Below are 13,367 nucleotides of genomic sequence, written 5' to 3'. Positions count from 1 at the left end.
GAGCAATCAAAGCAGCAAAAAATGTCTCTGGGGTTACAGGAACACCGCTTGCTTCAGCTGATCATTGGCATCAGTGGTCAGGTTCTTCAGCATATTCCAGGTAACCTTCGACAACCATCACTCGATTTCTTCAGTATCCGGCGATGACGTCGTTTGCGATCCAGCTTCAGCGCAGGGCTGAACTTCGGAATCAGGCTTTCTGGATCCGGAGTTGCCTTTTGCACGAGGTGCCAACTCATTCTGGACACGGTAGGGTCGAACACAACGGCCAGGAACCCAAAGTGGACCTGTAGGGGTGAGAATAGATGCATAACCCCTCCCCCAAGTAATCAAACTAGCAGGTCCTTTCCATTCTGGATCTGGCAGTTGTCGATAAAGTACTTGTGGTCGCTCAATAGGCAGCTCCTTCCTAAAATGACGTTCAGCAGGAGAAGCTGTGCTAGGAGCAGAACAAGTTAAATGATTCAAAGTAAACAAAAGTACTGAAACAGTATCAGATAGGTCCTGTGGACGAACTCCACGATCTCCAAGCTGTTTTTTACAGCTGTTTGAAAGTTCCATGAGCTCTTTCCACGATTCCTTGAGCTCTAGAATTGAATGGAATTCCGTGACTTAGCTTGATATCCCACTTAATACAGAAGTCACGAAAAGCTGCGAAGTATAAGCTGGACCATGTCAGTTTTCATCGCTAGGGGCGCCCCATCACAGCAAAAGCACGCAAGCAATGCTGAATTACATGCCGAGCAGTTTCTCCCTTTAACGGAGTTGCCCAAATATATCCAGAATGCGTGTCAATAGTTAGATGTACATAGCTGTGAGGTGCAAAGGCTGTGACTCTAGTCACATCTGTTTGCCATAAAGAATTAGCTTCTAACCCTCTAGGATTACACCATCAAAAGGAAAACTCATAGGAGACATGAACAGGAGGAACAGCCTCCAACAATGTCACGAGCTTGAGACATTGGAATAGAAAATTGTTTATGAAGTTGCTTAGCTCCTTGATGGAAAAAAGAATGACTATCTATAGGGTTAGTGAACAGAGGACACAGAGACCTCAAGGCAGTATCAGCACGTTGGTTTCCTTCTGAGATAGCATCCTGAAACCCTGTGTGAGAACGAGTATGTGCAGCAAAGAAAGGCACTGTTCTACTGCACAGTAAATTCTTGAGCGTCAAAAACAAAGAGAGCAGATTAGAATCCAGCATAGGAGACAGATAAGAATCAGCTAGGTGAGAAAGCAAGTTATACACATACTGGGTATCCACAATCAAATTAAAACACTGATCTGGAAACATAATGAAAGCCAAATTTACTGCCGCAAGCTCAGATCTTTGTGCAGTGGTTTGTGCAGCAGTGAAAAAAGACTTCCAGTTCTGTTCAGAATCCTGATACGTTAAAACTCCTCTTGTAGGACCCATCTGTAAAAATCGTCAAGGCATTAGGAATAGGTACATGAGATTGAATAGATACAAGTCTCCATGGAACCTGTTGAATTAAGCTCAAACGTGAGTCTTTTGGTGGATTGAAATGCACTGTACCTACAAAATCTGCAAAAGCAATCTGATAAGAAAGGTTAGTACTCATCAAATACTCATGTTCAGGTCTGGTAAAAGGCAGGTAACAAGCAGAAATATCAAATCCAGTTAGCTGACGAGCTCTGTATCTTGCACACAAATAAGTTCTGTATGTGCTGCAAGATAAGGATACACATTCCTAGGAGGTGTATTAGGCAAATGTAACCATTCTACAATCGCTACTTTGTTGGCTGAGCTTGGAGAGAAAAGAACACCAGTCGCTAGCGAAGGAGTGTTCAACAGAACCACATTTAAAGGTCCCTCCTGGGTGACACGATCAACCATGTTACGTTTCAAAGCAGCATTAATCTGATGCAAACAATGACGCATAGCCTTAGAAACAGGAATCACATCAGCTGGCGAGCTTCTCCCTTTGAGAGCAGCAAACAACGGTTGCATTTCATGGGTCGTCAGCCCTAAAAAAGGACGAGCCCAATTTAAATGCCCTAAAAAACTCTGAAGTTGCTGCAAAGTAAATTCATTAGGGATTTTTAACTCAGGAAGAAAAGGCGATGAAGCAGTCTGTAGCAATCGATGACCTAGATATAAATAAGGTGGTTTAGTCTGAATCTTTTCTGGTGCAATAGACAGCCCTTTTAAAGACAACACGTGAGACAATTCACAAATATTATCTGGAAGTACCGCTGAAGATAATATATCATCCATGAAATGAAATATTAGAAAGTCTTTATGTGCATCTCTGAAAGGCTGTAGAGCTTGTGCTACAAAATACTGCAAAAACTGGTGAGTTTACCATCCCCTGTGGAAGAAATTTCCAATGATAGCGACGCGTGGGTTGAGAATTATTATACACTGGAACAGTGAATGCAAAATACTCTCGATCCTGAGGTGCTAGAGGAATGGTAAAAAACAATCTTTAAATCCACAATTATTAGTTGATAATGCTGTGGAATCAAGTTAGAGTTAGGCAGACCGCTTTGCAATGGACCCATTGGTTTAATTCTCTGATTAATCTGCCTTAAATCATGAAGAAGTCTGTATTTGCCTGATTTTTTACGAATAGTGAAAATCGGGCTATTCCAACAACTATTTGAGGGTTCAATGTGACCCTGATCTAGCTGCTCCTGAACTAAAGCCTCTACAATCTGGAGCTTTTCTTTAGACATTGGCCACTGATCTACCCACACGGGAGGACCTGGAATCCAAGTCAGCGGGAGGGCAGTATCGGTGGATTCTGCTGTAGAGGCCATTACTATAAATTTGTCTGGAGCTTGGCTTCTATCTGCTCGAGCAGATCACGTCCCCAAATAGAAAAAGGAATAGGCAAAACATAAGGACGAAGCTGTATTTGTCTAGGATTCTCAGAGACAGATTCAAAAATCACAGGCTGAACACTACGCTGCGCCTGTTCATAACCACCTATGCCCCACAAATCCTGAACAGGAGCTATTGGCAAAACAGACGGCCAGTGTTTGCTTGAAATCACCGAAACATCTGCCTGTATCAGCCAATCCTGTTAGCAGTTGCCCTCCAACTTTGAATTGCAACTGCGGTCTTTCAGTCCAATCGTGGTAATGGCAGCTACAGTAGTAGAGCCAAACCCTCCTTTCCTTTCCTTTTGTTCGGTAGCTAGCTGACACAAAGGCAAAAGAATTAGCTGCGCAATAGACTCACCAGCAGGTAAGGATTGAGGAATGTTGGACCATGCCTGAATTACTAATGGTCCTTGATAGTCAGAATCAATTACTCCTGGCACAACAAACAGACCTTTTTTGTGAGTACTAGATTGTGGCAAAATCAAACCCACAGTCTGAGGAGGAATTGGTCCTTTATGCGGTGTCATGATTTTAAAACCACCATAGGGAGTTGAAACTCAGTAGCTGTGGCCGTTACCAAATCCAACCAGCACTGCCTCTAGTGGCATGTCGCAAATCAGTCACTGGGGTCAAATTTTAGGAGCACTCAGTTTTTCTGCTGACAATGGGTACAAGGCTGGAGCAATTACCTCAGACGGTGCATTGCCCACTGCCGCAGCTGCAAGAGATCTTCCATTTAAACCTGGGCTGGAAGAACACCCGCTGAAGAGTTTCCCTGCGGCGGGGATCGGCATGATTGGTCCAGTGAAACCCCTTGCCACAGTTTCTGCACCTGGACTTGGGCTTGGACCCATTCTCCGCAGATGGAGATCTACAGTCCCGGCGAAAATGGCCAATTTTTCCACATTGATGACATTTTTTACCTTGAGCAGGATTTGCAGACTTATTGGAAGAAACAATAGCTGCTGCCAGCAAATTGCTCTTATAAGAATGAGTTCCAACATCTGACACAATTTCAACATTTGGGCTATGGTACATTCAGGCTTGTGATAAATTGACTTTAATACTGTTTTGCAATCAGCGTTTGCATTTTCATAAGCCAATTGTTTCATTAAAACCTCGGCGGCTTCCCGATTATTAACCTGCCGCTCCAAGGCTCTCTGCAAACGATTTACAAAAGACATATAGTCTTCACCCGCAGCTTGGTGAATAGCAGCAAAAGACCCCAAAGGGGCCAGCCTCAGGAACACGTTGCCAGGCAATGTTAATAATGTGTCCTAGCTGTTCAAGAGCTCGGTTAGTCAATGTTATTTGCTGCGCTACAGTAGCAAAAAGCCCTTCTCCAGTCAGCATGTCAACTGAAACAGCTACATTTTGTAGCAAATTATCCATAGCCATTATTGCAGCGGCATCCTTCCATTCTTGCCAAAACAAAACAAACTGAGCAGGAGTTAAGAGTGCTTTTACCAGCGCTCTCCAATCATTAGGAATAAGAGTGTTTCCACCTCGGAGCCCATCTAGAAGCCCCAGGGTAAAAGTTGAATGCAAACCATTCTCTTTCACACTTTTTTTCAGTTCTTTGTATACTGAAAGAGATAGAGTTTCATGAACTCTGCCCCTGGGCGTTCGCCCTATCGGACAGACTGCCAAAAGCGGCATAGCGTCAGAGATATCCTCGCTACTTCCCTCCTTCATGACTTGAGAAATTAACCGTTGCACAGCAGTCCTTGGGACCCGTTCTGCAGGAAAATCAGCAGAATAGGAAGGTGGCCTTAAGCTTTCCGCGGACTGAGGCACAAGAAAATTAGAAAGAGGAGGAGTAGCTGAAGGTCTAACTAGCAGCTGATCTCCTTCAGGCTCTAATAGACCTGGCGGTTAGATGGAGGCACTAATTTTGGGTATTGGAAGCAGCCAGAGACTGAGATGCAGGTCTGGACAATTTTGCTATTACATCACGACACAATCTCCACACGTGCAAGATCTTAACAGACGTTTCTGGAGATTTACGCAAAGCTACTCCCACCCTCTCCCATTTCTGAACATCCAAAGATCCACCCTCTGGGAACCACCCACAGGTTTGAGCAATCTGAATAAGCATTTGTTCAATTAATCTATCATAATCGCTAGTATAACCAGCGGAAGCTAAAAATACTAAATCTTGTTTATGTTGCAATTGAAGGTTTGATAAACTACCCCCCATAATCTTACCTGAGTTTAGCGCGCACTGAAGCTCCTGCAAGCTGGTAAAAGATCTTTAAGCCTGTTTAACCCCTTCGACAAAGGCAGATTTAAACAGCACCGAGGAGGTATAAATTGCAAAGAAGGGAGTTCGTTTTTAAAACTGTCCCTTTTAAAATAATACTTAGCCTCAGAGGGCACCAATCTGTGGTGTTTCTAGTTGAATTACCACGGCACGTTACTTAAAAGAATAGAGAAAAGACAAAGACGTTTGAACCAGCAAACGACCTGTATGAGGGTAGATGAGCAAGAGAGAGAGCTTCCCTCCCAGCCCTCATACAGGTATTTTATTGAAAAAACCCGCCTTCCAAAATTCAAAATCAGCCAATGAACAGCAACCAGTGCCCCATCCCCCGGAGACCATGTGCCAGGTGGAGAACAAAGACTCTTTTGAACTTAGCAGGAACCAGATCAAACTAGCTCTACTTCCTACCACTACAGATACTAATTAGCATTCCAAAGATGAGGTAAACAAGATGAGGTAGATATGACAGGATGTAGATAGGAGAGAAATCTTCTTGGCAGATCCCTGCCAGGCGCCAGGCCATCAGGAAATAACATCAAAGAAAACATATGTTGGGGTTCTCAGGGATTATCAAAGAACACATCCTTTTGCCATGCTCTTGTGAACTAAACAGCAGCCAAATTGGAAAAAAGGAGACGTGACTCTGTTGCTAGCCAGCAATGGAGTTTTAAGACACAGCCAATTAATGCAGCCAGATTCAGGTCATGTAGGATAAATATGAAAATCATTTTGCCGCCAGAACCAGTAAGGAGCTTTGCACTCAAGCACAACCATAATTGGTCTCGGAATGTCCCGCTCTACTTTCACAATGTTCTTAGGCAATTTATTTATTCCTTATTTATCCAGTATGAACACCACATTTTCTTCCGTATCTAAAGTTTCTCCCTGGGACATCACCTTATTAATTTGCCTTTCCTTTTGCCTCTTCTTCACCTGCCATGCCAAAAGTTTCCCCAGTCTATTTCCTAGTTCAAATGATTTCTGCTTCATCCATTTTATTTTGTTTTCTATTTCACTACTCAATATTGTTGAAAGTTGAGATTGTAATACTTTAATTTTTTTTATTTAATTTTGTATCTTTGGGTGATTTTGCCAGTAATTTCTCATTTTGTGCTATTTCTTGTTGTATTTCATTTAATTTTGCTTCTCTTAATTTCCTTTGTATTACATTCTGTTTTATAAAAAGCCCCTTATATACACCTTTCCCGCATCCCGCAAAACAGTTTAGTGGAGAAGCTGCTGATTTCCCAGGATTTAAGGCACATTTGGCCTTGTTCTTTAAATTGCATGCCAAATTCAAAGATGATTCTGAACATATTTTTTAAGTAATAAATCTTCTGGAAGAAGTTGCCAGATGCTGGGTGACCCCCCCTAATGGTTAATCAGCACCCTGTTTATCAGATTTGAGCAGCTTTATGACTCCGCTTGATTTGATGTTCCAGGACCCCAAACGAAAATCCTCTGCCAACAGAAAGATCCTGAATTTGAGGTAAGGGGAGAATTCTGTAATGGATTACACCATAATTCAATCTAATCTCTCAAAAATTGGGCTGGAATGAAGAGGCTTTAATGGCAGTGTATCAGCCGGGGCTAAGTGGGACTCTGCTAGCTGAGATGGCAAGAATGTCTCCCCTCTTCCCTGGAGGCATTTATGCACGCCACTTTGAGAGTGGATCAGCAGCTGCAAGAGAGGCAGGAGGAGAGGAAGCCCCTCAACAAGATGCCAGCAAGGTCGTGGGGCATCCCAAACAGGCCTGCAAGAGGGTCTGGGGGCTGGCCAAGGAGTGAGTCGGCTGAAGAGCTGATGCAGCTTGGCACTGCTTATGGACTCCCTCATGTGGCTCCAGAGGAAAGAGCAGAGGTGAAGGGAGAGGCTATGTTTCTATTGTGGAAGACCTAACCACCTGTCCAGACATTGCCCAGCCAATACCCCCCCCCCCGCATGAACTCTCTTTCTGGAGCTAGTGTGGAGGAAGAGCCAGGCCCAGGGAGGCAGCAGGCAGGAAATGGCTGACCCCAGTTCCAGTGAGAGGCCCCAGACATCAGCCAACAATAGGTGAAAGAAACTTCTCCAGCTAGATGAAGCCTCTCAAACCTCTATGCATTGGCAGGATCTTGCCATGCTGTGGGAGCCAGTGAAGCCCTCAAAGAAGTGGCAAAGTGACTCCCCCAGGTAGCTTTGGATTGCACGGCCCTGCAGCCAATCAGTCCATGCATGAGCTTCTAGGTTTCTCTGCTCAAACCATCTGATTTTATAGGTAGCCACCTCCTTTCAATGCCCCACCCTCCAATAACAATTTCTGACATCAAAGAAGGTTCCCAGCATTGTTTTCCTAGACTGGTGATGGCCAAACTTGGCCCTCCAGCTGTTTTGGGACTACAAATCCCATCACCCCTAGATACCAGGACCAGTGGACTGGGATGATGGGAATTGTAGTCCCAAAACAGCTGGAGGGCCAAGTTTGGCCATCACTGTCCTAGACTGATTCAGGCAGCTGTGAGTGGGGTTTCACTTGCTCTCAACTGATTATGATATCAGAGAAGGTTCTCACACCTTCAAAAACTTAACAGCTGCCAGGGAGGGGGAAGGAACAGAGGCTGGAAGTGTAACCATGTTAGAATCACTGCCTCCTCAATATACAGTTGATCTTCGGGTTGGGTTTGCCCATACAGGGAGTTCTGAACTCCTGTCTTTTCAACAAATCAATGCCCACAATGTATTCTGGCACCCAAGAAATTAGCACCTTAGTCTGGAAAGCAGCTGAGTTTCCCAGAACCGATCGAACCTGCACCTGTATCATGCGTTCCTCCCAATTCCCATAAGCACTAATCATTACTGTGGGCCCCCGGTGCTTATCAGGGTTCCCATGAATTAAAGTCACTTCAGAGTCAGTATCCAGCAGAGCCAAAACCCTCTGAATGTTTCCATGAGACCAGTAAATGGTCAATGGCAGGTGTGGGCGCTGGTCTCCAGGGATAGCTGTCTTCATTAGCCTCACCTCTGGAGCCATGCCACACCCCATATCTGTTTACTGGGGAATTTCCCAATTGCTCACCCACCCATCTCCCCCATGGTCTTGCAGTGAAGGATACAATGATGTGATGGGGGGTGCTGTGGGGGTAGCCCCCCTTACATGAGGCCCTTTCCCCTCCTCCTCTTTTTTGCTGCTAGCACACTGTTATGTACTGAGTTGAATAGGATCCAAAATGCAGCAGTCTGATTGGTCCTAGAACAATAGGATCCAGAATGCAGCAATCTGATTGGTCCACAGGAGCCACCCAATCCAGCTCCAGGTGGAAGTGAATCCTCAACCTGATTGGCATACAGGGTATCCCAGAATTAGCCAATCACGTGGGGCCCATTGTGTAAATAATGTATATAAAGCAGACGTTTGGGGGAAACTTCCATTCCTCGCTACTATGAGCTGAATAAAGAGCATGAAATCCACACTTGACTCCGAGTATATTCACACACTTTTTCCAAAGCTTATTTCTTCAGTGGAAATGCCACCGATGTCAGCTTTTGGCACCCCCACCCCATGTAATTCACTAAACATCTGTCTACTGTTCATTTTCTGCTCTGAATTTCAAAAGCTTGCTTGCTCCCCCATCCCTTGCAGCCCATGCTCGGGGTCTGGCAGCTCTATCTTCCTGCACATCACCTAGCTGCCCTATCAAAACAACAACTTCTCCAATAGATCTTCCATGGGCAGGCCCAAACAATGCTAGCAAGGGCCCGAAACATGGCAGCTGCGGCCCCCCTTCAACAGCCTCGCTCACATTCCTGCTGTTAACAGCTATGCATCTGGGCCATTGAACCCAGCTAGGTATTTAGAAAATTAATAAATTCTTATAAAAAAAATGAACCCAGCTAGGTAGATTCCAGCTTGCTTTGCTCTCAATTGCTCTGCTGCTTCCTCAATAGTATGCCATGTAGGGAGGTGTTCCTCCCAATCCATAGCAGCAGGATACTCTGATGCACAGCTATGTTAGCATTTCACTCCTCCATTGCTGGATGTGTGATTGTTACATCACATGTCAGTGTTTACTTTCTAGGCTTGGAAAGTGTGAGAACGGAAGTCAGTCTTATCTCTCTTCCGCTGTACTGCACTTTTGTATTTCTTTTTTCTCTCTCTCTTGGAGGAGAAGTGAGAGGATGCCATGGTTGCTTTCTCCTGTATGCTTAATAAATAACTTAGAATGCTACACTCACGCTCCACAATCGTTTCTGCTATACTCTGCTGATTGAGCGTGCACATGTCTTTTGATATGTGCCGCTGGTGCGCACCGGGACTGATTTGTGATTGTCCTGGGCTGCGCTTCATCAGGAAGACACCGGAGAGGTCTGTCTCATTCCAGGGGCTGTGTGTGCCCCCAGACATATTCCGACAAGCTAGTGTACACCAGTCAAAAGAACTGCCCATTGCATCGGCTGTTGGCAATCTCAGATGCTGATTAAACAAAGTATCCTTTGTCAGTGCTCCTAACTTTATTACAGTGGTACCTCGGGTTAAGAACTTAATTCATTCTGGAGGTCCGTTCTTACCCTGAAACTGTTGTTAACCTGAAGCACTACTTTAGCTAATGGGGCCTCCCACTGCCAGCACGCCACTGCCGTGCGATTTCTGTTCTCATCCTGAAGCAAAGTTCTTAACCCGAGATACTATTTCTGGGTTAACAGAGTCTGTAACCTGAAGCGTCTGTAACCCGAGGTACCACTGTAATTCCTCAGCACTGAGATAGATACTTGAGCTGCCCTGATCCCACAGTCGCACAATCCAGCGACTTAAAGGCTCCCCTGTTGCTGCCTTGTACTTTTAGAAATATCAGCCAATTCTTGCTGGGTGTAATCCCGTACAGTCCTTGTATGCTGGGTTTGTTGCACATTCCCAGGAAGGCCTTTTGTCTTGTTAGTTATTAAAGGTCACGCTTCAGCTGACCAAGCACCCTCACCTCTTTCCTCCTCAGACCCACTGGACGCCACTTCTGAGTCCCACATGTCCCCATCCCAGGTCTCTGGATCCCACCCCTGGGATGTGACCAAAGCCCTTAATTTACAAGGGTTGGGTATCTGCCCTTTCTTTGCCTGCTTGTGATGTTTTAACTTTGCAAACTGGATAGCCATGGTGGGTGCTCTCTCCTCAGCTAAATCCACCCTCCCCTGAGCACTTTCCAGCGCCTCTCACAGGAGAGACTGCTGATCCTTGCAAACAGCAAGATCCTCAGCTTGCTGTTTACTTTCTGCTGAGCAGCTTCTAATTCCTGCCACATTTCCCAGAGCCCAGTCAGCAAAATCCACCCAAATCTTGCTGCTTTCAGCTCCACTCCTGCTGCCTCCAAGCATTTAAGCACAACATTAGGAGTTGGCCCTCCAAACACAGCTATCTCAGCTTCCCAAGACATGGGTGGGTTGAACTGATTCAAAACTTAGGCCACTGGCTCCCAGATATCTTGTACTGGGCCAACCAGGGATGCGACCCAGAAGACTACTACCCTTTCCCTGCCTAGCATGCTTTTTCTTCTCTCCCCAAAGGGCATTGTTTCTGAGTCCTGCTCACAGCACCAATTTATGACAGTCACATACTCAGTGAACCTTGCCCTAAACAGATTGTCAGGTCCAGGTGTCAGACTGCCACCCATCACAATATTTTTCTTTACAGCATTGGACTTTCCTTTCGCTTCCAGACATACCTGCAACTGAGCGATCTTTCGGCTTTGGCCCAGCCGCTTCATCAGCTCTGAATCTACTTGTACTTGTCCTCTGCTTTTCCTCAGTAGCATGTTGGACGCCTTCCAACCTGAGGGGCTCATCTTCCAGCATCATAACTTTTATATGCCTGTTGTCTTTGTCCATGGAGTTTTCTTGGCAGGGATACTGGAGTGGCTTGCCGGTTCCTCCTCCAGGTGGATCACATTTAGTCTAAACTCTCCACTATGAGATGGTTGGACAGTGTTCTCGAAGCGACTGGCATGAGTTTGGCCAAACTGCGGGAGGCAGTGGAGGATAGGGGTGCCTGGCATGCTCTGGTCCATGGGGTCACGAAGAGTCAGACACGACTGAACAACTGAACAACAACTCCACTATGACCTGTCCATCTTGTGTGGCCCTGCATGGCATAGCTTATAGCTTTTCTGAGTTATTCAAGCCCCCTTCGCCATGAAGTGAGAGAGTAGGGAGGGGTATTACTCAGAAGGGTGGTGGGAATGGGTGATTGGCTGATAGGTGTGGAAAACCTGTTGACGACTGCAATTGGTCTTACAGGAAAAAGCAAGGGGTGAGATGGCTAAAGATAGCTTTGTCATGTATAATGAGATAATAATCCAATGTCTTTGTTCAGACCAGGTTTCTCCATTTAAGTTTGGTAATTAGTTGCAATTCATTCAACAGGTTTTCCACACCTATCAGCCAATCACCCATTCCCACCACCTTCTGAGTAATACCCCTCCCCACTCTCTCACCATATATAAGGGTCTGGTGACTTCTGTTTCAGTGTATCTGAAGAAGTGTGCATGCACACGAAAGCTCATACCAAGAACAAACTTAGTTGGTCTCTAAGGTGCTACTGGAAGGAATTTTTTATTTTTTTATTTTGTTCTGACTATGGCAGACCAACACGGCTACCTACCTGTATCTCAAATTTCTGTTGCAGACCACCTCTATTCTGTGAAATTTCTATGATGATTTCGGATTGATAAGGACAAATCTTGGTGTACGGTACTTAAACCATTTCCCAACTTCGCTAGAGTCTAGCCCCGGGGGTTCTGAATTGGTCCGGTTCAAGCAGAGACCATAGCTAGGCAAATGAAGCAGAACAGCGGCTAGGAACCCTGATTGTTTATTGTTGCAACAAGGCTGCAACTTCCAAACAAAACCAGGAAGAAGCCCAGAACAAAGGGCAAATGGCCTCTTAAAAGTTCCCACTGTTGTAAGAGAAAATCTGCCCTTATTCCTTTGGGGTACACAAGAGCCCTTGCAAAGTCCTCTGCAGGTTATAATACATTTCACATAGCATCATCAAAACATCATAGGTATGTCACAAAAAGGTGTGACTCTCTTGGGCTGTAGTGTGTGTGCACCAGGCTGCAGCAGCTTTATTCCCAGGTCAGGCTTGACCCGGGGGCGGAGAGAGGCTGTGGTGTGCATGCCACAGGTGCACTTTGTTGGGCGAGCTGCAGCGGGCTTCCTCTGTGCCACGCCATGGGCGGCATGAGCTTATGCTCTGCCGCTGCTTGTACATCAGAGTTTGGATGCAATTTCTAGAGATGCAGAGAGCTTTCAAAATGTTGACACCTAATGGCTAAAAGATACTTCAGCATCTCCCCAAAAGGCAATAAAGGAAGACAAAACAGGGACAGGGATAGAGTTTTACCCAGGACAGGTTCCAGAAAAATACCACCCTCCCTGCCCAAGTGTGCATTTATTCCCCCACCCACCCACCCCCCAACAAAATTGGAATTTCTGAACATGCCCATGCTCTCCATCTGAGTCTGATGGTCTTCTCTCCACAAGGTTAGCCTTGGCAATTTCCTTTCTCTGGACAGCAACAGGGTTGTGGAGAGTGTCTGTGAGCCTGCTAGGTTTTGGACTCTTTCACAGACCTGTCCCCCCCACCCCCGAGTTTCTGATCTTTGCATGGGACCTTTTGTGAGCTGGAAAGACCCTGTGCACCCTGGCCAGCCCTGTTGAAAAAACCATTTATTAGCAAGAAAACCAGAAGAGATGGCCAAGGGGAGGGCAGCAGTGTCTTTTTTCCCTGACTGAGAGAAGCCATCCAAGTGGCCTTTTCTGGTTCAGCTATAATAAGGGGGCCAAGCTGCTTTGGAGTATCACTTTCAGCTATTCTGTTTAGAGCCACCTATTGAAGATGGAGATGGGGGCCTGGCATTGTTTAAACACCCTCAGCTTTGTTTAGCTGCTTTCAAGGAGCCTGTGAATTGGGGGGAAAGCTCAGTGTCCACTCCACATGCCACTCCCTGCAATTCAAATAGAAATGCCTCCTCACAGGACAGACTGACAGTTTTCTGAGAGGCCTCTGGCAGTTGGGCTTCCCTGCTTTCTTTGAGTGACCCAAGCTCAGAGGCCAGCCTCCACCTTACTGATCTCTGCTTGACACCCAATTACCACATGAATGGGACAGAAAAGGCTTCAACTCCCCCTGACCTTCCCTCCCCTTCCCCCTCATTTCTCCCTTCCTCCCACATTCCACCCCACCCCTGGACTCCTTTTCTCTGATGCAGAAGGGAGTTCAACAC

This window comes from Lacerta agilis, chromosome W, assembly GCF_009819535.1.
Source record: "Lacerta agilis isolate rLacAgi1 chromosome W, rLacAgi1.pri, whole genome shotgun sequence".
NCBI classification, from domain to species: Eukaryota; Metazoa; Chordata; class Lepidosauria; order Squamata; family Lacertidae; genus Lacerta; species Lacerta agilis.
Note: the sequence above shows the minus strand (reverse complement) of the source record.